The sequence below is a fragment of the Hipposideros armiger genome, unplaced genomic scaffold (assembly GCF_001890085.2).
Source record: "Hipposideros armiger isolate ML-2016 unplaced genomic scaffold, ASM189008v1 scaffold_650, whole genome shotgun sequence".
NCBI lineage: Eukaryota > Metazoa > Chordata > Mammalia > Chiroptera > Hipposideridae > Hipposideros > Hipposideros armiger.
In genome coordinates, this window is record NW_017732000.1 from 40,021 (window position 1) to 65,910 (window position 25,890).

General features: G+C 41.9%; 1 non-coding gene across 1 annotated transcript; it reads right to left on the reverse strand.

The window, feature by feature from the left end:
• Positions 1-15,640: 15,640 nt before the first annotated feature.
• Positions 15,641-15,714, reverse strand: TRNAI-GAU (transfer RNA isoleucine (anticodon GAU)). Its single transcript has one exon. It is a non-coding gene; the product is annotated as a tRNA-Ile (tRNA).
• Between the last annotated feature and the right edge of the window lie 10,176 nt (positions 15,715-25,890).

Below are 25,890 nucleotides of genomic sequence, written 5' to 3' on the forward strand. Positions count from 1 at the left end.
CCAGTTGTTTCAATGTAGGAATGCTGGCTTATGGTGTCAGGTTATCCAGTTTTCAAGAGAAGCCAGAGATCCTGATACTGGGAAAACTTTGTTGTAGGAATCTTAAATTGTGTAAATTATGGATCAAAATTTAAAAATATATAGACGGATTAAAATATGGTGGTGGGCACATTTTAAAACATTCAGATAATGGGAAATATTTCTATCTGAAATGTCTAGGAAAACTTCATGGAGGGATTGATGTCTAAATTGGGCCTTTGATGGGGCTATTGGCAGAACTAATGGCCTCATGTAGCAGCCTAAAGGGCAAAAGGGGTCAAATGACAGCATCATTCATACTTTTAAAAGTCCTGTAATTCAGTGGTCCCAAGCTTGGCTATATATGAAGTTTTGGTCATTTCTTCCCCAAACTTACATTTTAAATATTAATTTCCAAAATGTGTACCTCCAGAGACTTCTGGTCAAGATGGCAGAGTAGGTAGATGCTGTGCTCGCCTCCTCCCATGACCACATCAAAATTACAACTAAATTGGGCCGGCCGAGTGGCGCGTTGGTTAAGAGCTGGCTTGGGACGCCAGAGGGCCCCAGTTCGGATCCCACATATGAGGGCCAGTGACACTGCCCTCTACAGCTAAGATGCTGAACAACAGCTCAACCTGGGGCTGGGCTGCCGTGAGTCGCAGGCGATGGTGTAGGCTGCAGCCCCTGCTGCAGTGGGTTGCCATGGGCTACCGTGTGTAGCCAGCAGCCAGCATGAGTGGCCAGCAGCCAGCGTGAGTGGCCATCCAGAAGCCGGCGACTGATCTGCCTCGCCCGGGAAGAGCACAATGATGGTGCCACCTTGGGCCAGTGAAGCAACATCCTCCACAACTAGACTGAAGAACAAAAGGACAGAAACTTGTCTGTTCCCCTTCCCCAATTCCCCAGCACTGTTCCCATCCCCCCCAATTCCCCAATAAAAATTAAAAAAAAAAGTATTTTAAAAAAAATTACAACTAAATTATAGAACAGTCATCATTGAAAATCACCTGAAGACTCACCGAACAGAAACCCTATAAGGATATTAAGAAGCCGCCACTAGGACTGGTAGGAGGGGTGGAGACACAGATTGGTCTAGTCCCACACCCATGGTGGAGCGGTTAAGAATTAGGAGGGATATCTGGCTGCAGAGGTCTCCCTGGAGGAGCGAGGCATCTGAGCCCCACACTGGGCTCCCCAGCCCAGGTCACCAGTGCGGGAAGAGAAGTCCCTATAACATCTGGCTGTGAAAACAAGTGGGATTTGTGTCGAGAAAGACAACAGGCTTCTAATGACCTAGGTACTGCAGGTGTTAGAGGACCCACGCATAAACTCACTTGCTCACAGACTCACTCAATCAGAGCTCCAGTACAGGCACAGCAGCTCAAAAAAGTGCCAGGGACACCCAGGGAGGAACTGAATTGACTACGTTTGGGGTGAGGGCTGGAGGGACAGGGATCAGGGTAGCACCATCCGGGACAGAAGTCCTGGTAGGAACCACTGTTCCTTTGTTGAGCAATTCCCTCAACCAGCCTGCAGTGGCAGGTAGGCACCGAATCTGAGCTCACCATTAACATGACTAACACCCTCCACCCACCCTGGTAATTCCAAGACCCTGCCCCACCCAACTGGAGCAACCAATCCAAACCTCTTTCAGTGGCTTTTCCACATAAATAGCCTGCCTCAGCTCACTTTTCAGACTTTTCTAAAATCTCTCAAAGGCTCACAATCCCCAAATAAGCAGGGCTGGCCTTGGCGTGTCCCATATGTCTTGCTAAGTGGCCCCAAGCCCAGCACTACTGAAGCCGGCCTTGGTTCAGAGCATAGCCTGTCCCAGGCAACTCTAAGCCCAGCACAGGCAACAACCAACCACAGACCACTTTCTGGCTCCTACCAGGGGGCCCCAGGCTGGGCACAGGCAGCAGCTGAACTTGGCCTGAAGAAGAACCCCTCCAAAAAGACACCAGAACCAACACACCTGGTGGCTGGCTTCAGCTCACACTAGATAACCACCCAACCACCTCCACAACAACAAAAGGTCTCAGCAGGCACTATAGCTCAGCTAACATGAATCCCACTCCATGGGATCAGCCCCACACACAGCAGAGCAGCTCATCCACTGTAGTCATGGCCAGTCCTCACAGCCAGTAGACCTGAGGGTCAAGCCCACCCATTGATGTGCCAACAGCAATAAAGGATCAACTATTATACAACAGAAGGGCACATACAACCAACATGAGGGACACCCCTGGAGCATTTGGCCCAGGTGACCGTGGAGACTTCGCCACTGGGCCCCGCAGGACACCTACTACACAAGACCACCCTGCCAAGACTGGAAAACATAGCAGATCTATGTAATACATAAAAGCAAACACGGGGGGGGGGGGCAGCTAAAATTGAGGAGACAAAGAAACATGTCCCAAATAAAACAACAGGACAAAACTCCAGGAAAAGAACTAAACAAAAAGAAGGCAAGCAATCTACCAGATACAGAATTCAAAATACTGGTTATCAGAATGTTCAATGAACTTAAGGGTAGATGAACTGAGTTAGCACTTTAACAAAGAGAAAGAAACCATAAAAAAAGAACCAAGTAGAAATGAAGAATACATTAGAGTCAACAACATACAAGATGAAGCAGAGGATCGAATCAGCAATCTAGAAAACAAGTTAGCAGAAAATACCCAATCAGAATAGCAAAAAGAATTTTTTAAAATGAGGCTTGTTTCAGAGACCTCTGGACAACAACAAGAGTACCAACATTCACATCACAGGGATACCAGAAGGAGGAGAGTAAGGGATTGAGAACCTACTTGAAGAAATAATGGCTGTAAACTTTCCTAACCTGGTGAAGGAAATGGTTATATAAGTCCAGAAAGTGCAGAGGGTGTCAAACAAAACGAACCCAAAGAGGCCCACACCAAGACACATCATAATTAAAATGCCAAAGGCTAGGGGCCGGCTGAGTGGCTCAGTTGGTTAAGAGCTCGCTCAAGAGTTTGAGCTCTGAGCAATAGCGGTTCGAGTCCAGCCCGAGCTGAGTTGCTGCTGAGCTGCCAACAGGTAGCAGGATGGCTCAGCTTAAAAAAAAAAAAAAAATAGCCAAAGGCTAAGGACAAAGAGAAATTCTGCAAAGTACAAATAGAAAAGCAGTTATGTACAAGGGAGCTCCCCTAAGACTGTAAACTGATTTCTCAACTGAAACTTTATAGGCTAGAAGGGATTAGAAGGAAACATTCCAAACAATAAAAAGCAAAAACCTACAACCAAGATTACTCTACCCAGCCCAGCTATCATTTAGTCCAAGGAGAAACAGTTTTCCAGAAAAGAAAAAGCTGAAGGAGTACATCACCACTAAACTTGTATTATGAGAAATGTTAAAGGGACTTAAGTAAAAAAGAAATGATCAGATATGAATAAAAAAATATAGGAAACCAAACAAATCTCACTAACAAAGAAAACCAGTAAAAGCAGTGGATAAACCAACTGTAAAGGTTAAAAGGCAAAAGTAGGAAGACTGTGTGTAATTACAACAATAAATTAAGGGATACACACACACACACACACAAAGTAAAAAATAATGACAAAAACATAAACGTGGTTTAGTGAGTAAAAATTGTAGTGATTTTACAATGTGTTTGAACTTAAGCAATCATCAGCTTAAAATAGACTGCTGTAAACATAACTTGCTATATTGAAGCACATGGTAACCAGAAACCAAAAATCTACAAGAATGATACAAGAAACAAAGGAAAAGAAATCCAAACACAACTACAGAAAGTCATCAAAATATGGGAAAACAGCAAGAGAATTAGAGAAGAACAGAGAAAAACTACAAAAAGCAAGCAGAAAACAATAAAATGGCAATAACTACATACCTATCAATAATTACTTTAAATGTAAATGGACAAAATGCTCCAGTCAGAAGACAAAGACCCATTTATATGCTGCCAACAGGAGACCCACTTAATATTGAAAGACACACACAGACTGAAAGTACAGGGATGGAAAAAGATATTTCATGCAAATGGAAATTAAATTAAAAACTGGGATAGCAATACTGATATAAAAGACTTTAAAGCCAAGGCTGTACCAAGAAGTGAAGAACAGCATTACATAATGATCAAGGGATCAATCCAATAAGATGATATAACTTTTGTAAACATCTATGCACCCAACATAGATGCCCCTAAATATATAAAGGAAATATTGACAAACATAAAGGGAGAGATAGGTAGTAATACAGTAATAGGAGATGTTAACACCCCATTCACATCAATGGATAAATCATCCAGACAGAAAATCAAGAATGAAATAGTGACCTTAAATGACACAATAAACCAGATGGATTTAATTGATATTTTTAGGACACTTTACCCCAAAGCAGTTTTTCTTCTTAAAAACTCTTAGCAAAGTGGGGATACAGGGAACATACCGCATCATAATAAAAGGCATATATGACAAACCCATAACTAACATCATACTCAATGGTGAAAAGCTTTACGATCAGGAACAAGATCAGGACTAAGACGAGCATGTCCGCTTTCACCACTTTTATTCAACATAGCATTGGAAGGTCTAGCCATAGCAATCACACAGGAAAAGAAAAGGCATCCAAATTGGAAAGGAAGAAGTAAAATTATTTGCAGATGACATGATATTATATATAGAACCCTAAACAGCCTACCAAAAAAACTATTAGAAATAACAAATGAATTCAATAAAGTATTAGAATACAAAATTAATACTCAGAAATTGGTTAAATTGTTTTACACCAATAATAAACTATCAGAAAGAAAAATTTTTTTAAATCCCACAAAAAAACAAAAAGATACAAATAAATGAAAAAACAAAAACAAAACAACAAAAAACTAAGAAAAACAAAACAAAGAAAATCCCATTTATAATTGCATCAAAAATAATAAAATACCAAGGAATAAATTTAACCAAGGAGGTAAAAGATCTGTACTCAGAAAACTATAAGACATGAAAGAAAGAAATTGAAGAAGATACAAATAAATGGAAGCATATACTGTGCTCATGGATAGGAAGAATTAACATTGTTAAAATGTCCATACTGCCCAAAGCAATCTACAGATTCAATGCAATCCCTATCAAAATACCAATGGCAGTTTTCACAGAACTAGAACAAATCATCCTAAAATTTATATGGAACCACAAAAAACCCCAAGTAGCCAAAGCAATCCTGAGAAAGAAGAACAAAGTTAGAGGCATCACGCTACCTGACATCAAACTATACTATAAGTCTACAGTAGTCAAAACAGCGTGGTACTGGCATAAAAACAGACACACAGATCAATGGAACAGAATAGAACTCAAAAATAGAACTACCATATGGCCAAGCGATTTCACTTCTGGATATTTACCCGAAGAAACCCAAAACATCAACTTGAAAAGATATATGCACCCCTATGCTCACTGCTGCATTGTTTACAATAGTCAAGATATGGAAGTAACCTAAGTGCCCATCAATAGATGAATGGGTAAAGAAGTGGTACATTTATACAATGGACTATTACTCAGCCATAAAAAGAATGAAATCTTGTCACTCGGCACAACAGCAATGGACCTTGAGGCCATTACGCTAAGTGAAATAAATCAAACAGAGCAAGACAAATTCCATATGATCTCACTTATATGTGGAATCATATATAAGATGCAGAGAGGTTGCCCTGGAGGTTGCCAGAGGCAGGGGATGCAGAGATGGCAAAATGGGTGAAGGAGGTCAAAAGGTACAAACTTCCAGTTAAAAATAAATAAATCATGAGGATGTAATATACATAATATACATTAGTCATTAACTAATGACTACAGTTAATAATACCATATTGCTTATTTGAAAGTTTCTAAGAAAGTAGTAATTTATAAAGTTCTCATCACAAGCAAAAAAAAACACATTTGTAACTATGTATGGTGTTAGATGTTAACTAGACTTATTGTGGTGATCATTTTGCAATAGATACAAATATCCAATCATTATGTTGTACACCTGAAACTAATATAATGTTATATGTCAATTATACCTCAATAAAAACATGAATGCTTGATGACCAATATGGAGGCCCTACGAATTATACTTAAATGAGTTTATAAGCTGGGGATTTCTGCCTCTGTGCTGCAGGAGAATGATCTGCGTCACCCCCCTCCCCCACCATCACACTTAGCATACTTTAGTTCTGCTGGTTTATTTACCTAAAGTCCTTGCTAGCCTCTTAGCTTTATGAGAGCAAGTACCATGTCTGTTTTATCCATTGCATCTCCAACACATAACCCACGTTAAAAATGATTTTAGAAAACTAAGGTACGTCTGTGCAATGAAATGCTATGCAACCATTAAACACATGATGTACTCTATCGCCATAGAAAGCTGTTCACAATATAGTGTTTAGTTAAGAAAAAAAAGTCGAGGTACAGTCTATGTATATACATGCATTGTGAAATATTTAGATGAATATATACTAACATGTACAGCGATAATGTGGTAGAATTTTTAAGCATTTTAATGTCTTGATTATGTCTTTATTTTCTGAAGTTTCCAAAGAGCAAATTTTATATCTGAAATAATTTAAAAGCTACTTTAATTCTCAATAAAATTTCCCCTATGTTCTAATCACTACCTTTAGCAAGATTCAGCTCAAATACCATAACTTCTGCAAAGAGGTCCTATCTTCATTTGAGGGTTAAGCCCTCTGATTTTCTATGGTCTCTGCTTGCTTTTCCACCTGCCCAGTGTGTGGTGTGGAAGAGCACTGGGTCACCCAGGCAGGCCGGGCCCGTGTCTCAGCAGCCTTGGCTGGAACCTGTCTTTCCATCACCAATAAATAGCATATACGCTTTTAGCACATACTCAGCGAATGTCTATGTGCGTAAACCTGAACATCTCTGCTAGATCCTCCATTAGACAGAAGGAGAGCTTGGGGAGTTGGCTGGCAGAGTCCATGCCCTCAAGGTGACCTCACACCACCCTCTGGAAGGCAAGGTGCACACACGGGACACAGGACAGGTAAGAGCAGGATTATCTACACCTCCTCAAGGTCATGGTCTCTGCACTGCTCCAGTGAAGCGAGCTACTCCTAGAAGCCAGAGTGCCAAGGGACAGTACACAGCACGGACCGTTGTCCCTCTCTCCAGCGTACTTAACTACATTTTAATACTTTCCAATGATAAAGAAGTACATGTTCATGGTAGAAGTTTTGAAAAATACACAAAAAATGAAGAATAAACCAATGCATAATTTTTCCACCTAAGACATGACCATTGCGAATACTTCGAGTTTCTTTTTAACCCTGTTTTCCTTACACAGTTGTGACCAAACAGCAAATTCAACATTTTATCGTTTTTCCTGGTAGTTTAGTATTTACCCGTGTCCTTATGCACACTCCCTAAATGGCGGCATTTAGGATAGCATATTTCGTCATACAAAAGGCTACTAGGGGTTAGATAGGTGCTCAAGTTGGACGGGCTGATGGATGTGAGCCCCCGGTCCAAGAATCTGTTTACAATTCAGACTTTCCATGGTGCCAAATAAAACCTGTCCATGATGTGGAAGAAAGGAATGAAGGAAGGGAGGGAGGGAGGAAGGGAGGGCAAGCATTTGCCCAAAGTCACCAAGATGGTCAAGGTAGAACTAGGATCTGAACCTAGGAAATAGGACTCAGAAACCTACCTACGTACATCGTCTATTATACCGCCCGCTGTCCCCTTCCCCAACGTGGACAGTGATGACTGACAGTGAGCCATATGCCAGACGGCAGGCTAATCCTTTTACATGCATTGATTTATCCTACTCCCACTGTCATTCTATGACTGTCAACTCTTGACAGATGAGAAAGCTGAGAGCTAGAGAGGAAAGATCACATGCTTAAGATCACACAGGTGGGGGGGGGGGTCTTGAGTTTAAACCCAGGTCCCTGACTCCAGACCCCCACTTGACTGTTCTTCTCTACTAGAACATAAAGCAGTCTCCTTACCACATCCAAGGTCATGAAGCCTTTCCTCTGTTTTCTTCTACAAGTTTTATAGTTTTAGCTTTAACATTTAAGCCTTGGGTTCACGGAGTTCATTTTTGTATATGGTGTAAGGTAAGAGTCCAACTTCGTTCTTTGGCACATGGATATCCAGTTTCTCCAGCAACATTTGTTGAAAAGACTGTTCTTTCTCCATTGAATGGTTTTGGCTCCCTTCTTGAAAATCATTTGACCATTTATGCAAAGGTTTATTTCTGGGCTCTCCGTGCTATTTCATTGGCTTATGCCTTTGTCTTTATGCCAATACCACACTGTTTTGATTACTTTAGCTTTGCATTAAGTTTTGAAATCAGGAAGTGTAAAACCTCCAACTTTGTTCTTCTATTTCAAGATATAGTTGGCTATCTGGGGTCCCTTGAGATGCCATATGAAATTTTCTATTTTTTGCGCAAAAAAAAAGTCATTGGGATTTTGAAAGAGTCCACAATAAAGACATTCAAATTGCTTAATTGTAATAAAATGCTGTGCGTGTTGGGAGCCATTAGTCTTCCCCACTAAATGGCAAGCATTTCAATGGTAATCATTTCATATTTGTATGTCCCCTCAGAAGCTAGGATGGACTCATGGGCTGGGTAGAACTCAATTAATGCCTCTGAATGAATCAGGACTACAGAGCATCAAATACTTGTTCCCTTGTCTGATAAGTATCAAGATGTTTTAAGAACTGAACAAAATGAACTGAAAATAAACAGACTTCTTTATAATCAGACTTCAAATTTCTCAGTAAAGTAAAACAAAGTTGAGTCTTGGCTGGCATAAACATCATAATTTCCATGATTATATAAGAGCTTTGATAAATGCAAAATAAAGTGTGGGTTTTGGGGGTTTTTTTGTTTGTTTGTTTTGTTTTTTGCCTACAGTTTAAATCAAGTAGAAATTTCCCCTCATCCCCCACCCCCCCCAGCCAGCTTGTCACTTGATAAAATCTAAAGGTGATACACACACACACACACACACACACACACACACACTCTGATCATCAGGGTAAATGGTTTATTATTTCAGAGGCTACATTACTGACTGTATGCTTATTGTAAATGCTCAGGATTGGACACGTTTTGTTCTATTTATAGCATTAGTGCTATTTTTTAAGTTTAAATAAACTACGCAGATTGAAGAATTGAAGTTCGCATAGTAATGTTGTTATGTAGTATAAAAGGTATGAAACAGAAACCTCTTCCTTCCTTCTGTGGAGCCTAATGAAACTGCCAGTTGTTTATTTTAGCACAAGAAACTCTTGGCCTGCAGAGCACAGGAAAGACAGAAGAAACGCTTGCTTTGATGCTTCTAGAATTAACCCAAGAGGCCTTGGAAACCAAGATAGCAAAACTGCCTTGATGCCGGCAGCCCAGGCAATGCCGCCTCTGTGCCCCGTTCTCTTAGCAAACAACACTTCTCGAGCCCATGAAGGAATAGTCCAGCAGTGGTGAAGTGCAGAAAGAGAATTCGCTTTTATCTAGGCCGGGGGGGGGGGGTGAGGGGGTGGCCAACCTTTTATGAGATACAGACCTCTTTGAAATCTGATGAAATACATCAACTCTGATCCCACCCCTAAACCCAAAGCCAAACATACTTGCAAATTTTTGATGTGATTTCAGGGGTTCACAGGCTAGAACTTTGGGTCTATTGAGTGTCAACATCATATTATATACTATGCTAGGTGAATGACTACGAGGTGATATACTACTTTAATATGGCGAGTGATGATGTTTGAGGCCAAGGATGAAAGAGAGGTGTTGTCGAGTGACAAGTTTGCTGGCTTATTTTAATGGATTTGCCGGGAAAAGAGCCCCAGAGGTGGAAGACGTAGGAACAGTCCAGAGACTTGCTAAGCCACTGATAAAGAACTTGGCCTTGCCCAGGGAGAGTTCTGGCTGTTGCCCTCAGCTTCCGGGAGGTAACCGATGTCACACCTGATAGGAGGGTTTTTGTTTAGGGAGGAGGCTGGCCACACCAGATTTTAGGTTGCTGTCTGAGGTGGGGGGTGGTCACTTACAAGAAACCAAGCATGTGCCTTCGAGTGAAGGTTCTGGATCAATCCTGGAGGCTGAGAACAAACCACAGGAACAAGCAATCAATCTTACCTGTGTAAAATGAAGGCCCAGTAAAAACCCAGGACTCTGAAGCTCAGGTGAGCCTCCTGGTTGGCAATACTCCATGTATACTGTCACACATCCATACCCAGAGGGTACCATGTCCCTGAGGACAACAGACCTGCCCAGACTCTGCCATATATATCCTTTGACTCATTTTTATCTGTATCCTCTGCCTGTAATAAACCACAGCTCTGAGTATAAAGCTTTCAATGAGTTCTTCTAGTGAATTATCAAACCTGAGGGTGGTTTGGGGAACTGTCCCCCAAACTTTCAGTTGTTGTCAGAAGTAAGGCAGTCCCGGGATAATGCCCTCTAACTTTGCTGTTGGGCCCTAACTCTTTGCAGAGTCTTAAACAGACCTCACAGTCTAGTGGACTGCACTCTAACCTCACAGTCTGGCCGACACCATGTAGCCACTTTGAAGCAGAGCTCAGTAGCACCCAGGCCCTTGGCCATCAGCTCCCTCTGGGTTGGCTGGTAGGTTGTCAGAGGATTTCTAGACCGTCTGCCCTTGGGCAATCCTAGCTATAGGAAGCCAGCTGACTCCTGGCGTGGAGCAATGGGGTGGACTCAAATCAAGGTAAGTCAATACCTTAGTTATTAACCTTTCCCATTGTAGAGCCACTCAACGTAGCCTCTCACATCCACGTTCACTCGGCAAGAGTGCAAAGAAACTTAGCAAAAACGGAAGCTCAGGTGCAACAGAGACCTTACACTGGCTCTCTAGAATATGTTTACAACATCCCCACAATTTCTAGGACAAAGGAAATGCCTTCCTAGGAAGACATCAACAACTGATACATACTGAGACCCTCTCAAATATTTGGAGCATGTGGCATCTACTACTAAGAGGAGTTGGTTTTCTATAACTACATCCATTTTTATGACCTATTGCTGAAGATACCCAGGCAAGCAAATGAAGTAAGCTAGTGAGGTGCCTTAAAATGGTGAAGAGGTAGGCAACTGGCCAACTACAGCCAACCCTTGTCTTTCATGCCTTCTCCCAACTAGCATTAGAGTTGAAGTGAGCAATGAAGTGGAAACCAATACTATTCTATTCCTCAAGTGCTCTTGGGGATTCACACATTCATTAATAAATGTGTACTGAACACTCTGCATGCTTAAAAGACTTATGCTAGTTACTATGAGGTGGGTGGGAGCTTTGCTTCAAGGTTAAGATAGGACCCTGCTCTGAAGAATGCATGGTCCAGTCAGAGAAACAGGATACACACACCTGGGAATATAAGAAAAGCAGGATGTAGTGGAGAGCAGACAAAATAGACCAAAAACAAACAACTTATGGAAATTCAAAGAAGGGGGATGGCTATCATCAATAAATCAACAAACAACAAGTGGATGTGGAGAAAAGGGAACCCTCATTCACCATTGGTAGGATTGCAAATTGGTGCAGTCACTGTGGAAAACAGTATGGAGGTTTCTCAAAAATTAAGAATAGAACTACCATATGATCCAGCAATTCCACTCCTGAGTATTTATCAGAAGAAAACCAAAACAACCAACTTGAAAAGATATATGCACCCCTAAGCTCATTGCAGTGTTATTTACCATAGCTAAGATATGGGAGCAACCTGGGTGTCCATCAATAGACGGTTGGATAAAGACGAGATGGTACCTATGCATATATACAATGGAATATTACTTGGCCTCCTGGTTGGCAATACCCCATGTATACTGCCACACATCCATACCCAGAGGGTACCATGTCCCTAAGGACAATAGACCTGCCCAGACTCTGCCATATATACGAATGAAATCTTGCCATTTGCAACAACATAGATGGACCTAGAAGGTATTATGCTAAGTGAAATAAATCAGACAGAGAAAGACAAATACCATACGATCTCACTTATATGTAGAACCTGAAAAACAAAATAAATGTACAAAACAGAAACAAACTCATAGATACAGAGAACAAATTGACTGTCTCCAGATGGGAGGGAGTGAGGAGGATGGGTAAAAAAAGGTGAAAGGAATTGAGAACTACAAATTGGCAGTTATAAAAATAGTCATGGAAGGGGTGTGACCGGTTAGCTCAGTTGGTTAGAGCCTGGTGCTGATAACACCAAGGTTGCCGGTTCGATCCCCGCATGGGCCACTGTGAGCTGTGCCCTCCCTAAAAGAGTCAGCTATGCCATTGTAGCATGAAAGCAATGTGTAACCAATGACCATGGCTGTTCCCCAATAAAAAATAGCTTAAAAAAAAATAGTCATGGGGATGTAAAGTACAGCATAGGAAATATAGTCAAAATATTGTATTAACAATGTATGGTGTCAGATGGGCACTAGACTTATCGGGGCGATCACTTCATAAGTTAAATAAATGTCTAATCACCATGCTACATGCCTAAACTAATATTCTAAGTCAACTGTAATTTAAAAATAAATAAAAACATAGAAGGGTAAATAACATTACCTAGATAAGAATAGACAGGATTTTAGTACTTAGAGAAAAAATGGAAAAAAAAAAAAAAGAAAAAAGTAAATTTATACCACAGTTTCCCTAAGGTAATTGAGACCAAAAATCAGAAAAGCTGCTCTAACCCAAGAGGCTAGATCTTATCACCCTGGTTTTGTCATCAGAAAGCAGGCACAGCATGGCTGGAGTGGGCGAGTGGCTTGTGCAAGATGCTACAGGGAGTAAGTGGCCGACTAACGGTTCCGATTCGGGCCTGATGTGAAAGCCCACAGTGAGTCCGAAGGGCAGCGCGCCCAGCACTCAGAGGTCTCAGGTGTGGCTCAGAATCCAGGACAGAAAGGCTTGTACCTGGGAGGGGAGGGGAGTGCCTCAGTGCAGCAAAGCCACCAGTAGGCCAGGTAGACATTGGCCTCTGGGGTTCAAACAAACTGCCCTTTCCTGGCAGGATGTGAGGGCACCGCCGCAAGTGGGGCTGGGACAGGATTCCCTCTGGGAGAGGTGGAATGCTGGGCCAGAGGAACAGAGGTAAAGCGTAGGTTTTTATGGATGTGTGAAATTTTCCTGTTTGTCTTTGATCCCACCACTCCACCAAGGCCAGGGGACAATTAGGGGACTCCCCTGACTGCTACCTGAAAGAAAGCTCTATTTTCTGGACTTATACTAGTGAAACCACAATTTAAAAATTCTGTCCCTGATATGCACCTAGCCCAGCTACTGGCTCGTATACTGAAGCCTTCTAACTGTTGAAAAGAACAGAAATAAACGTGTCCTATTTTTCTACTGATCAGCAGCTCTCCTGTCTCCCCCCAAGAACTGACTAGAAAGCCCAGTAAAATTCTGGAAACTACCAAGGAAAACAGCAGGACCTCACTCCCAGGCTTTGGGGCTCACTGCACGGCTTCTGTGATTCTGCCGCTCTTCACCCTGAAATAATTCAGGAAAAAGCTACAAACACATGGAACATGAACGCAATACGAGCCAAACTCTGATCTTCTGAAATTCTGCTGCGGTACGATTAGGATCAAATAGTAAGGTGGGAAGGAAGACACCCAGGGGAAATACAGCCAACCTCAACAGAAAGGAAGAATCGGCGAGGAAAAAGATGGAGGCGGGGCAGGAACACACTCGGACACCGCGAGACCACTGTTCTCCCTTTACTCCCTAAGGTAGTTCTCCTGTCTGTAAATGGAGATCCAAGTGCGTACCTGTGGGGAGACCATTCTGGATTGAGAGATTTAAGAACCGAATCACAATGTGTGACCTTTGTTTGGATGCTGGCATGAGCAAGAGATGACATGAAAAGGTATGAAATGAAGAAGGTATTTCCGAGAAAATCCAGAAAAAATCCGAAGATGAACTGGCTTTCAGATGATCCCAAAGAATGAGTACGTTTATGCTTTGAAGAACATGTCCATATATTTTAGAGCTACATGGACGTAGCGGTAACATGATCGGGGTTCTGGGATTTGCTTTAACACACTTACCAACAAGGAAGGAATGGACGGAGGGAGGGAAGGCGCCAACAGGAGTTATAAGTTTCAAAGGCTTCTTTTTTGGGCTCCACCCAGCTATCAGCAGCCAAAGCATCCAGTCCCTCCCTCTCTAAAACACATTGCCACGTGAAAAAACCCAAACCTTCCTAAAACATTCTCAACTATGAGCCACACAAGATGCAGGCTCCTGGTGGGGGGCTACCTATAGGTATTACATATTCTCAAATCAATCGCTTGACGTTTTTACGGCATCACAAAATCTACACCTTTGCTCCAGCCTAAATCAACAACAAAAGCATCAGCCAAGGCTGCGTATATTACAGGGGCCTTGTAAATCAGCAGTTGCCTTGAGGCTCCAGGGGCCTCCAAATTTGACCAGCTGTTCAAAACAGTAAAATCTCATTAGCTCAGTGTCCAACCACTCACCAGTGGGGCGGACTTCAAAGTCACCAGCGCCACACCCAGGAGCGAGGAACCAGGAAACTTCTGTATTTGTAAGTTAACGAACAAGCTGGGAAGCCAATTGCTCGTCAATAGGAAAAAAAGGACAGTGTGCTATTTAAGAGTTTGTTTGTTTTTTCCTTTTAATTATTCCTTCCTTTCTCTTTCATGAGGAGACCGATTTTTTTCCGGACGGAAAAGAATTGATAGGATTCTCCTTCCCTATGATGAAGGTGGGAAAATAGATGTTCAAAGCCATTGCTGACACAAGCTTGATGTTGGCTGTTTTGCTTCCCAGAAAAATTCCAATTAGTGATCATGTTGGCTTGGGCACCAGGACAGAAAAAGATGACATCAACTTTCATCTGTTGAATAATGTGGTGGCATTTCGGTTAAATCCATTATAGACCAGCACTGAAACTGTGGGTCGGCAAGTATATTGGGCAACAAATCTGTCCCAATGTCTATCAAATGGTGAAAAATAAAGAGGAAAAAATGTGAGCTCGTGTGGGTTTATTGATGCATTTTTATTTCACTCGTTTGGGGCAGGGAGATGGGATGCTGAGAAAAGCTGTTTACAAAGCCCCCAGGCACTCTCTGATCCGCGGCTCCCCCGGGCAAAATACGCCACTCATGCTGTTGTTTAGCACCAGATGTTTTCATCGCTTTGTGAATGGTCTACATGCACCCACAGAGTTTGATAAATACACATGTCTGTGTTTGATGTGGGGTTTATGGGGGGGGGGCGGTGCTCAAAAGCACAGAGAAGGCAGGAGCTAAAAGGTGGTGAACTTGACGGTTCAATGATGCACTTTTGCCCGGAGCACCTCTGACAGACAGTACAAAGAGCAAAGCCTACTGATTGGAAACAAACTCTTGGGGCCAAGATTTGGCAAGAAGGGTCCAGCTGGCACGTTAAGGAATGGGGCCCACACCTGGCTGGACCGTCCCCCTAAGTCATGCTGGCACCTGCACAACCTGTTCTCTCTTGTCTCTATTTTTTTGTTTTTTTAACTTTTATTGGGGAACAGCCATGGTCATTGGTTACACATTGCTTTCATGCTACAGTGGCATAGCTGACTCTTTTAAGGAGGGTGCAGCTCACAGTGGCCCATGCGGGGATCGAACCGGCAACCTTGGTGTTATCAGCACCACGCTCTAACCAACTGAGCTAACAGGTCACCCTGTGTCTTGTCTCTTTAACACTTTGCTTTCATCATCGTAATGCATTTCTCCTCTTCCAGAAGCTATTCTGGATGATCTCAGCTTTAGAAATTGAAGGGAATAAAACGGATACTGATAATCATGTCACTGTCACAATCATTTTTTTTTTTTCAAAGAGCCCTATCAACTCTCAGGTTAATTTCATAGCTGTTTTGAAAAGGAAGCTTAGCGACAATATTTTTCTATTCAAATGGAACATTGCTTCACTATTATGTGATTTCCCTAGACAAAGCTTCATGACAGCAGTGGTTTGTTTTGCTAACTTCTTCTATATCATTAGTGTAAGAATGGTGCTTTCACGTAGTGGGTGCTTAGTAGATATTTGTTAGATGACTGAATAAATGAAATCAGAATGTTTTACCTGTCATTTGGTAGCAAAGGAAAAGCCATCTCCCATTCAATTCACAAGGTTATGTCTTTATGTCTGAGAATGAATTTCACTCCTTAAGACTTTTCCTCATTTCTTTGCATCACGTTTCTCTCGTATCATAAAAATCTTGTGTTTTCTAAAGATACTGCTAATTTGTCCCAAGGATGCCAAACTCACTTGCCAAAAAAGAAGGAAGCACAAGTCCTGCTGTACATGTTTTATATCCTTTAAGAACACCACCACACCCACCACAGAAAGAAACTGTCTAAGAATGAAGCTGACAAGTCCTGTTGAACAACCGACTCTTTGCTGGCAAATCTTCCAAATTACCAGAATGGTTTTAGAAACCAGACCAGGGACAACATGGGAGTACAAAACCTCTGCCAGGTTCTCACACAAGTTTTTGCCATCACCCTCCATGTTTTGGTACAGATGAAAGGATAATTGGAGGCTTGTGGAAAATATGAGTAGTGGGGTCACAGACTTTTCTTTGCTTCTCGTATATCCCTCCACATTCTAAAAGGGAAGGAACTGAATTATGTAATGTTATGATAGCATTAAATGACTATTGTTTTGATGTCTGTGCTAACCACCTCAGGCAGGTCGAGCCATGGGTTCTGGCTTTCCAGTGGAGAGAACCACAGAAGTTCTGAGCGAGTTTCAGCTCTCTACCCCTCCAATCTCCAATATGAATTGAGCAGCAGCACAAAACACAAAGATTTCCACAATGCCAAGGTCCTTCCCTTCTAGACCAATGATGCCCTTAAACAGGAAAAACGAAATGATACTAAACCAAAACAGGTTTCCAAAAAACATTGCAGTTACCCACCAAATCCAAGTCCAAAAAATGTTATAGCCCATGATTATATCCTTGGTAAAGGATGACCCAAAACATAGTCCATCAAGAAAAAGACCATTTAGTCCAAGATATTCCTTGAAAGGGAATCCCAGTAGTATATGAAGTAGCTCCATCCATCCTCACAGCAGGAGAGAGCACACACCCCCTTCCCCAATCTGGTACATGAGTCCGCCATGCCAAAAACCTATTATGAAGCCAAGATCCCCAACCTAGTAAGATGAGAAGGGCCCAGCAGAGTTGGCGGTGGCAGCGCTATGCTCCAAATGTACCCTGCATCCATCGAAGGAAAATTAAACATTTGGTTACTAAGCTTCATGCAAGCCTGCTTCCAGGCTGGCAAGGAGCTCCCGAAAATGAACTGACACTTTTACGAGCATGCTTACTCCACTGTGGATAATATTATGTCATCACCCATACGATTAGGCTCTGGCATTTGTTTATTCACCTGGTTTCTGCTCGTTGCCTCCCAGCAAGTAGCGTCTTTCTTTGTTTATGCCTATTTTTCATACGCACGTCTCGGCTTTTCTGCTTCATAGATACGATTTTGTGACTTCTATTCCTCCTCGTATCTTTTCATCTATTCCTTACCAGTTATCCTCCAGTATTACAGAGATCCAGAGGGACACAGGTAGCACCAAAGATTTACCATTAGAATGTTAAAGTAGGCCCAGCCTACCCTCCAGACACTAATTGGGAACGGGAGAGTGTATAAGGAATAAGGTTTTCTTTTTCAAGTTTGTCATATTAACGAAAGAACAATCAATACGAATCACATGCACACACAAGATGGGTTTTTGTGTGAGTTTTGAATGACGTAGCAATCCCAACATTCGTTCAGTTTACCTGCTGAAATGAATTATAAAAACAAAAACCCACTTTAACCATTGTACTGACTTATGTAAACTTCTCATTAATACAGTTGAGAACTCCCTTCAGATGTTCACATCTTACGTATTTAGACTTCCTTCCTCCCTCACCAACCCTTGATCAGCTACTAGTCATAGTTATTGAACAAAGATTTATAATTGCTCAGTTAAAGCATATAATCTCTTACATGATAGCCAAGTTTTGACTTGTTTGATCTTTTTTATAAAATGTATTTTTTTAATAAAATAAAATGTTAGAGTTGACATAAAATACGACACTAGCTTCAGGTGTACAACACATCTATATAACCTATGAAGTGATCACCCCAATAAGTCCGGCTCCCACCTGGCACCATTCATGCCCACCACTGTGTCACTCACCCGATCCTCTTTGCTGTATTTTAACATCCCCATGGCTGTTTTTATAACTGACAATGTGTACATCTTAATGAGACAAGGAAAATAAATAAAAGGCATCCAAACTGGAAAGGAGGAAAGAAAAATGTCATTGCAGATGATATGCTACTGTACAGAGAGAACCCTAAAACTATTAGAACTGATAAATGAACTCAGTAAAGTAGCAGGGCACAAAAATAACATTCAGAAATTGATTGCATTTTTATACAACAGAAAGAGAAATTAAGAAAACAGTCCCATTTACATTGCATCAAAAATATAAAATACCTAGGAATAAATTTAACCAAGGAGATAAAAGACCTGTACTCAGAAAACTATAAGACATTGGAGAAAGAAATTGAAGAAAATACAAACAAATGGAAGCATATACCGTGTTCATGGATAGGAAGAATTAACATCGTTAAAATGTCCATACTACCCAAAGCAATCTAAAGACTCAGTGTCACCCCTATGAAAATATTATACCAATGGAATTTTTCACAGAACTAGAATAATCCTACAGTTTATATGTAACCACAAAAGATCCCAAGTAGCCACAGCAACCTTGAGAAAGAAGAACAAAGTTGGAAGTATCATGCTACCTGATATCAAACTATACTACAAAACAATAGTAATCAAAACAGTAATAAAAGCAGACACATAGATGGAACAGAATAGAGAACCCAGAAATAAACCCATGCTTATATGGTCAATTAATTGATGACAAAGGAGGCAAGAATATGCAATAGGGTAAAGACAGTCTCTTCAATAAATGGTATTGGGAAAACAGGACAGATACATGTAAAATTATGTAACTGGATCACTTTCTTACACTATGTACAAGAATAAACTCAAACTGGATTAAATACTTAAATGTAAGAAACAAAACCATAAAACTCCTATAAGAAAACATAGGTAGTAAACTCACACTGCAGTTAGTAATTGTGTGTGTGTGTGTGTGTGTGTGCACACGCGCACGCACGCACGCGCACTTCCTTGGGCAAGGGAAACAAAAGAAAAAATAAGCAAATGAGACTACTTCAAACTAAAGAGTTTTTGCACAGCAAGGAAACCATCAACAAAATGAAAATACAACCTGCTGAATGGGAGAAGATATTCGCCAATAATAGATCCAATAAGGGGTTAGTATCCAAAATATACAACTTAACACGCAAAAAACAATCTGATTAAAAAATGGGCAGAGGACCAGAATGGACATTTCTCCAAAGAAGACATACAGATGGCCAACAGACACATGAAACATCACTAATTATCAGAGAAACGCAAATTGAAACCACAATGAGAGACCACCTCACACTGTCAGGATGGCCGTCCTCAAAAAATTAACAAGTGCTGGCGAGGACGTGGAGAAAAGGGACCCCTTGTGCACGGCTGGTGGGATTGTAGATTGGTGCAGCCACTGTGGAAAACAGACTTGTTCATTCTTCATTCATCCAGCTAATATTAAGTGCCTATCCGTGCTGGATCCTCAGAATATAAACATTAATCTGAAATTTTATACTTGAGACTCGGAGATTACTAAGGAAAACAATGCATGGGCATAAACGTAGTGCAGGATAAGAGAAGTCCCGCCTCGGTACAGATGTAATAATAGGGCAATTAGGAGGAATAATCAATCGTAGGTAGAAGTTGTTCAGGGGAGGCTCCCTGAAAGAAGCCATTTTTCAAGGTTGACAAATGAGCTCACAAACTTATATATGTGACATATATACTATGGTTACATTACAGAATGTCAATAACTTGCCTGTCTTTCTTATTACACAGCAAGTTCCTTGAGGACAAGGGCACTTGTTTTGTCCACATTTGTGGGTTTTTTTCTAACACCTAGGATAGTACCTGGAATATGCTCAGTAAATGTTTATTGACTGAATAACCTTATTAATAATTAATTTGGTCATGGGGTGCATTCCAGACAGGGGCCAGAGAGAGCAGCTGATTAGCGGCAGATTCTTTTGATTGGCCATTGTTTGGCCAACAGAAAATCTTTCAGCTGTGAAAAATAAAGCAGGATGCTTCATGTTCCATTTGAACGTTTGTTGTGACTTGAAACACAGTTCCCCTCCTTCTCCCAGGGTCCTGCTCCACAAGGGTCCTGCCAGCTGGTGTTAAGAGACAGTACCAGTCAGGGTGGACACGCCCTTTTCTCACCCAGGTTCCTGAGCAGCGAGCATCCTGGCTGAGTGGGGGCTTCATTCACAACTCTTCCAAAATGTGGGAACATTTCACCATGGCTACACTGAGGCTTCGCCAAACTCGGGCAAACAGTTGGGGAGGTTTAGATGAAGGTCCCCACAGGCCCACAAGGTATTAACACGATGGAATGCTGAGAAAATCATGCAGCTTGGACTCCATTCTCCCAATCTGTGAGGTTCTGTGCTGAAGTTGCTGCTATGTTCCCATCCTCAGCAGATCACAGCCTCTTACCATCACAGCATGGGGGAAGGCTTAGGGGAAGAGGAAGGAGAAAAAATCTGAAGCCTATGTATGTCCCTTCAATATCTGTGTGTGTGGTGGGGAGTCTGCTGAGGAGAGATTGGGGGAACAGCACAGTACATAACTAGATGAAACGCGTGATCCAAAATGGTTCCGGGAGGATAGAAGAAAACGTGGTGGGGACTGAATTTTCACGTCTCCTATACTCTCAGCATTATTTACATGTTAAATAATAAGTTACCATTTTTAAAATAAAAGGGCCTTCTCAAATGGCAACTTCATTTGATTATGTTTGAGAGGTGATTTAAGACAGAGCAAGCCTTGCGATCACAAAGTCACTTAACTTAAAGATCATCACTTTGCTTAGAACAAGGGAAGTGGCTGGGAAGGGTGTTTGCTTGACAACCCATAACAAAGGACCATGGTAACAGCACTTTACACTCGATGACATCTGCATCTTAGTATGCTCACCTCTATGATATACTGGATCCTCATAAATGCCCTAGGAGAGTCCTACACCAGAGGTTTGATGCCCCATTTCACAAATGAAGCAACAGACTCCAGTCAAATACCTTCATTCCACAGAATGCTAATTAGGGATCCAGCCACTTTATAAATATCTTTTCATTTCATTCTTACACCAGCCCTGCATCTCTCATTACAGATGAGGATTTCTTTGAATTGGAGAAATCAGGTACTCTCCAAAATATCACAAAATTTGTAAAATGGTGACCACCCTATGCTCGTATGACCATTCGAGCATCAATACTAATCTTTAATCATACGCCTTTCTTTATTCAACAACCAGTGTCCTGAGCACCTACTCTGGGTCAAGTACTGTTCTGAGCACTTTAGATATATCAGCAAAACGGAGATAAATTAATGACCTCACTATTGTGTGTGTGTGTGTGTGTGTGTGTGTGTGTGTGTGTGCACATGCACGCGCGCACATACCTACTGAAGCTCTATGGGAACAACATTTTGAGCTATTTGAAGTCAATTTACCGGAACTTAATGTCACTAATGGAAATAGCTTCTATGTTTCCAGTACATCAAGTATTGTGGTGGCAATAGCCGCTGCCAAGAGTTTCCTGCACTGTTTAGCCAGGAGCCAATGACTACATCGTGAAAGAACCATGCTCACTCAGGCCCTTAATGGCTAAATGTAAACTCTCAACCCACAATCTTAGTCTCAGGCCCCACTGTCAGAGGATACATCAGTGGAAAAGCTACAGGTAGTCACATAAATGGTGTCTCTTTATGTTTTGTGGGAGAGTCGAACAACCGGATGACCTTGATCTGAATTGGAATTCAGTGTTGAAGGGTTAAGTTGTGTCTACAGAAATAATTAGTTACAAGGATTCGTACAATTCAGCCATCAACTGTCTCTCAGGGAACTTGGAGAGTGCTACGCTACCATTCAAATATTTTCTCTTGGCCCCAACTTTTTTTAATGTTAATTGATTTGCTCCATGAAATGTCCTGTAAAGTGGCCAGATGTTGTAAGGGAATCTTGATAGTATGGGAATTCAGCAGGAGACTCGAGCTGCATAAAATGATTCTCAAATTTCCCCAGCTCTCAAACTTAGCAGAAACAAAGGCTCCCACTTTAAGTGGGCTCGTGAAGACTCCCCTGGATTTCATTGGCAATGCCCACTATCCACACCATCAAACACACCAAGCAGGATCTTGTAAACACAGACAAAAATTACCCTGGACTAGTAGCCAGGAGACCTCGGTGTACTTTTTGACTCTGCTGTTTGTCTCGCTGCACAAACCACATGTTCTCTGGGTCTCACATTCTCATTTATCAAAATAGATGGTGAACATAAGTGTGCTTCCGTCAGGAATGAACAAAGGGCTGTGGAAAACTAAAGAAGCAAGGAACTCTCCCAGGAGAAGTCAGAGAAGGCTTCGCAGAGGAGGTGGCTTTTGGTCTAGTTTTTGAAGGGTAAAGAGAGTTTTGCCATCTGAAAGAGACAGGGATAGGAATGTGGGGATAGGAGAGGGTGGGGTGATTGTATAGTCACAATCAAGAGCTATTTGCAAGGACAGTCACAAAAGGGAATGGTGTGATGTTGCATTCAGGGATTAGGGAAAAGCAGTGAATAACAGCACCAAGTTTGTATAGGCAAGGCTGTGAGATTGGTCCAATTCCGATTTCAGGGCCTTACGTGCCGATCTCAGGTTAGATTTATCCAGAAGGTGACAAGGAGCCAGCAGGAATTTTTGTTTGGCTGGTTGGTTTGGTTTTGCAGTAGGACAAGATTTTCAACCTAGGAAGATAACAGCTGGCCATAGTAAGAGTGAATTGGACGGGGAAGTAAATGATGACTCAGAGACCAATTAGGAAGGTACATTGGGCGAAACTCAAGGGTGCACATCTGAAACCTGGCAGATTTTAATGGCAGAAGAGATTTCTGAAGGAGCATTAACAGAACTCTGGGGAAGAAAAAGGGAGATTGAAAAATCAAGGGAGCTATGGAATGTCTAATTTGAGAGGCGATATAGCGATTCTCAAACCTGAGCGGGCATCCAAATCACCCAGAGGGCTTGTTCAAACAGAGATTTCTGGGCTCCAAACCCCCAAATTTTCAATTCCGTAGATCTTAGTGGGGCCTGAGAAACTGCATTTCCAACAAGTTCTCAGGAGATCCTGCTGCTACTGATCATCACCCCAATAGATGTGAACCCCAAGGACACAAGGGTGTTGTTTGGTTCACATCTGTACCACCACAGCCTAGCATAGTGCCTGGAACACATTGGCTATCCAATAAAGATTTTTCTAAGTGAGTTTAAAAAAATGTTAAATTAATCCAGGTAGAGATGACCAGGAGGCAACGGGAAATATGGGCCCATGAATTCTGGAGAGAAGTCACGTCTGTTCAAATGGATTGGGGCATACAGATTAAGGAAGGATGATTGTAAATGAGACAGTTAAAATCATCAGAGCTAATGTTTCTCAAGTCCCTAAGCCTAGCAAAATTTGGTGTATGAAATTCCACTGAGTTCATAAACATCATAGGTTAAGTCCCAAAAGAAGAGTGAAGATGCACCTCTTATTCAGTCGCTCACAGTTTGAGCATTGAGTATGAACCTGCAAAGCTGAAAACCACTCGTTCCTAAAATTATGGAAACAAGTATGGAAGGAACGTCGTGTAAGATGTCGGAAGGAGAATTTCTGTACTGAGGGGCAGCAGGACTCGGTGACCTGTCAGTTCCCTTCCGACTCTAATGGAGATTACGATGGCATGACTTAAGGAAGGAGTACGGATTCGTGTAACATGAAGATTAAGGACCGAGTAGTTGGATGCAGCCATAGAACCAATAAAAATGGATTTAAGAGTGAGAAAGACACGCATGATAATAACACAAAAAAGGGGGCTGCCGGGTGGCTCAGTTGGTTAGAGTGCGTGCTCTTAACAGCAAGGTTGCCTGTTCGATTCCCACATGGGATGGTGAGCTGTGTCCCCTGCAACTAGATTGAAAACGGCGACTAGGCTTGGAGCTGAGCTGCACCCTCCACAACTAAAATTGAAGGACAATAACCTGACTTAGAGTTGATGGGTCCTGGAAAAAATACATTGTTCCCCAATAAAGTTAAAAAAAAACCCACAAGAAAGAGCTAAGATACTCCAAGTAAAAGGTACATGGGAGTCCAGGCACTGGTGAAGTGCCAGCTGTGAGTCTGCCCTAACCTGCTAGAAAAAATGGATGGACCATCTCAGCTCCTAGCCATTCTCAGCATAACAAGCCTATGCACTAGTCAACTACTCTTCTATCTTCTCTGCCCCGTGATTCAGAAGTTAATAGATTATTATGAGAAAATAAAGCTCTTGTTTATCAGGTTATCAGAAAACATCTTTGTGCTGAAAACACAATTCCAGTATCAGAAGCATCAAGAAAAGACACATATATTCCAACTCCGGCATTCTTATCTCACAGAGGATTATATTTTTTTTTAGAAAGAAAGCATATAAATCAGGCAACATTTTGCTGAGAAGTGAATTCTTTTTATCAAGAAAGGAAATTTGTGGCCTGGTAGTGATAGAACATGGGCCTCTCAAGTTAGAATATGCTTTTTACCTCTGCTACTGGTTTAGAAATGCTTCAGAAATACACAAAGGATTTAAAAAAAAAAATAGGAGCGCAGTGCCTCGGGGAGTACCGCTAGTTTAAATAACACATGAAAAGTATTTATGAGCCCTTTTTTATGAGGTGGTCAAAGAAAAGACCATCCAGCATGTAACATAAGACTGGCTGAAGAAGAAAGCGTTTCCAAACCACATTGGAGAGTTAAGCATGAATGGAATTTTATTTCAGTCTCTATTGCTTATTTAAATGAATGGTGTTTTCAGATGGGGCCTAAATGATAATGCAGATCAAGGTATGGCTTGCCAGGGAGAACATATACGAGTCTATTATTCCAAGAATGTTACTAGGTAATGCTGGGATAATCTGAAATGTATGGGTTTAGCCAAAGGGGGTCTCTGGGAGAGGTGAGTGGCTGTAATCGGCCCAAGTCCATTTTGAATTCTGTGGCTTGAGCATTTCGCTCAAGTCATGGCCTTGGGACTCTCCCAAGTTCACCAAATGTGGCCAGGCTGTCTACAGCCACCCATGCCAGGGCGTAACACACACATGACACATTGCTACAACACTCGGTCCAGTCGGCTATAAACTATGCTGCTCTTCATTTCATTGTTGCAAAGGACCTCTCTGAAGAGCTCCTGCCTTTGGCTTTATTTCTCCTCCGCGCTATTAGGTCTGAGCTCATCTACTCACAGCCTCCTTTCTGGGCCTCTGTGTGACAAAGAGCACGCCCTGGCGAGTGACAGCTGGCAAAGGTTACGGGTTGTGGATGCAGCCAAGGAACTGAGCAAAGATAACTGGCCCCGAGAGGCATTAAACTGAGATCCTTGGCCTGTGGATCCCCTGTCTTATAATGAGCATCTGCCCTGAGAGTTGTTTCAGTAACAGTGTAATGGTAAAGTGCTCCCTCAGGCCACTGGCTGACAGAGGTCCACAGCGCTGTCAAGAGAATTGATGGGCTCAGTCCTTAAATGAACGCTACATGCTTCTGGCCATTGTCTCCTTTATTCCACAAACGCTGACTGAGCATCAACTATATTCTAGGCACTGTGCTAGGCTAGGACCTAATTTATGTGATTTTTTTCCCACCAAACAC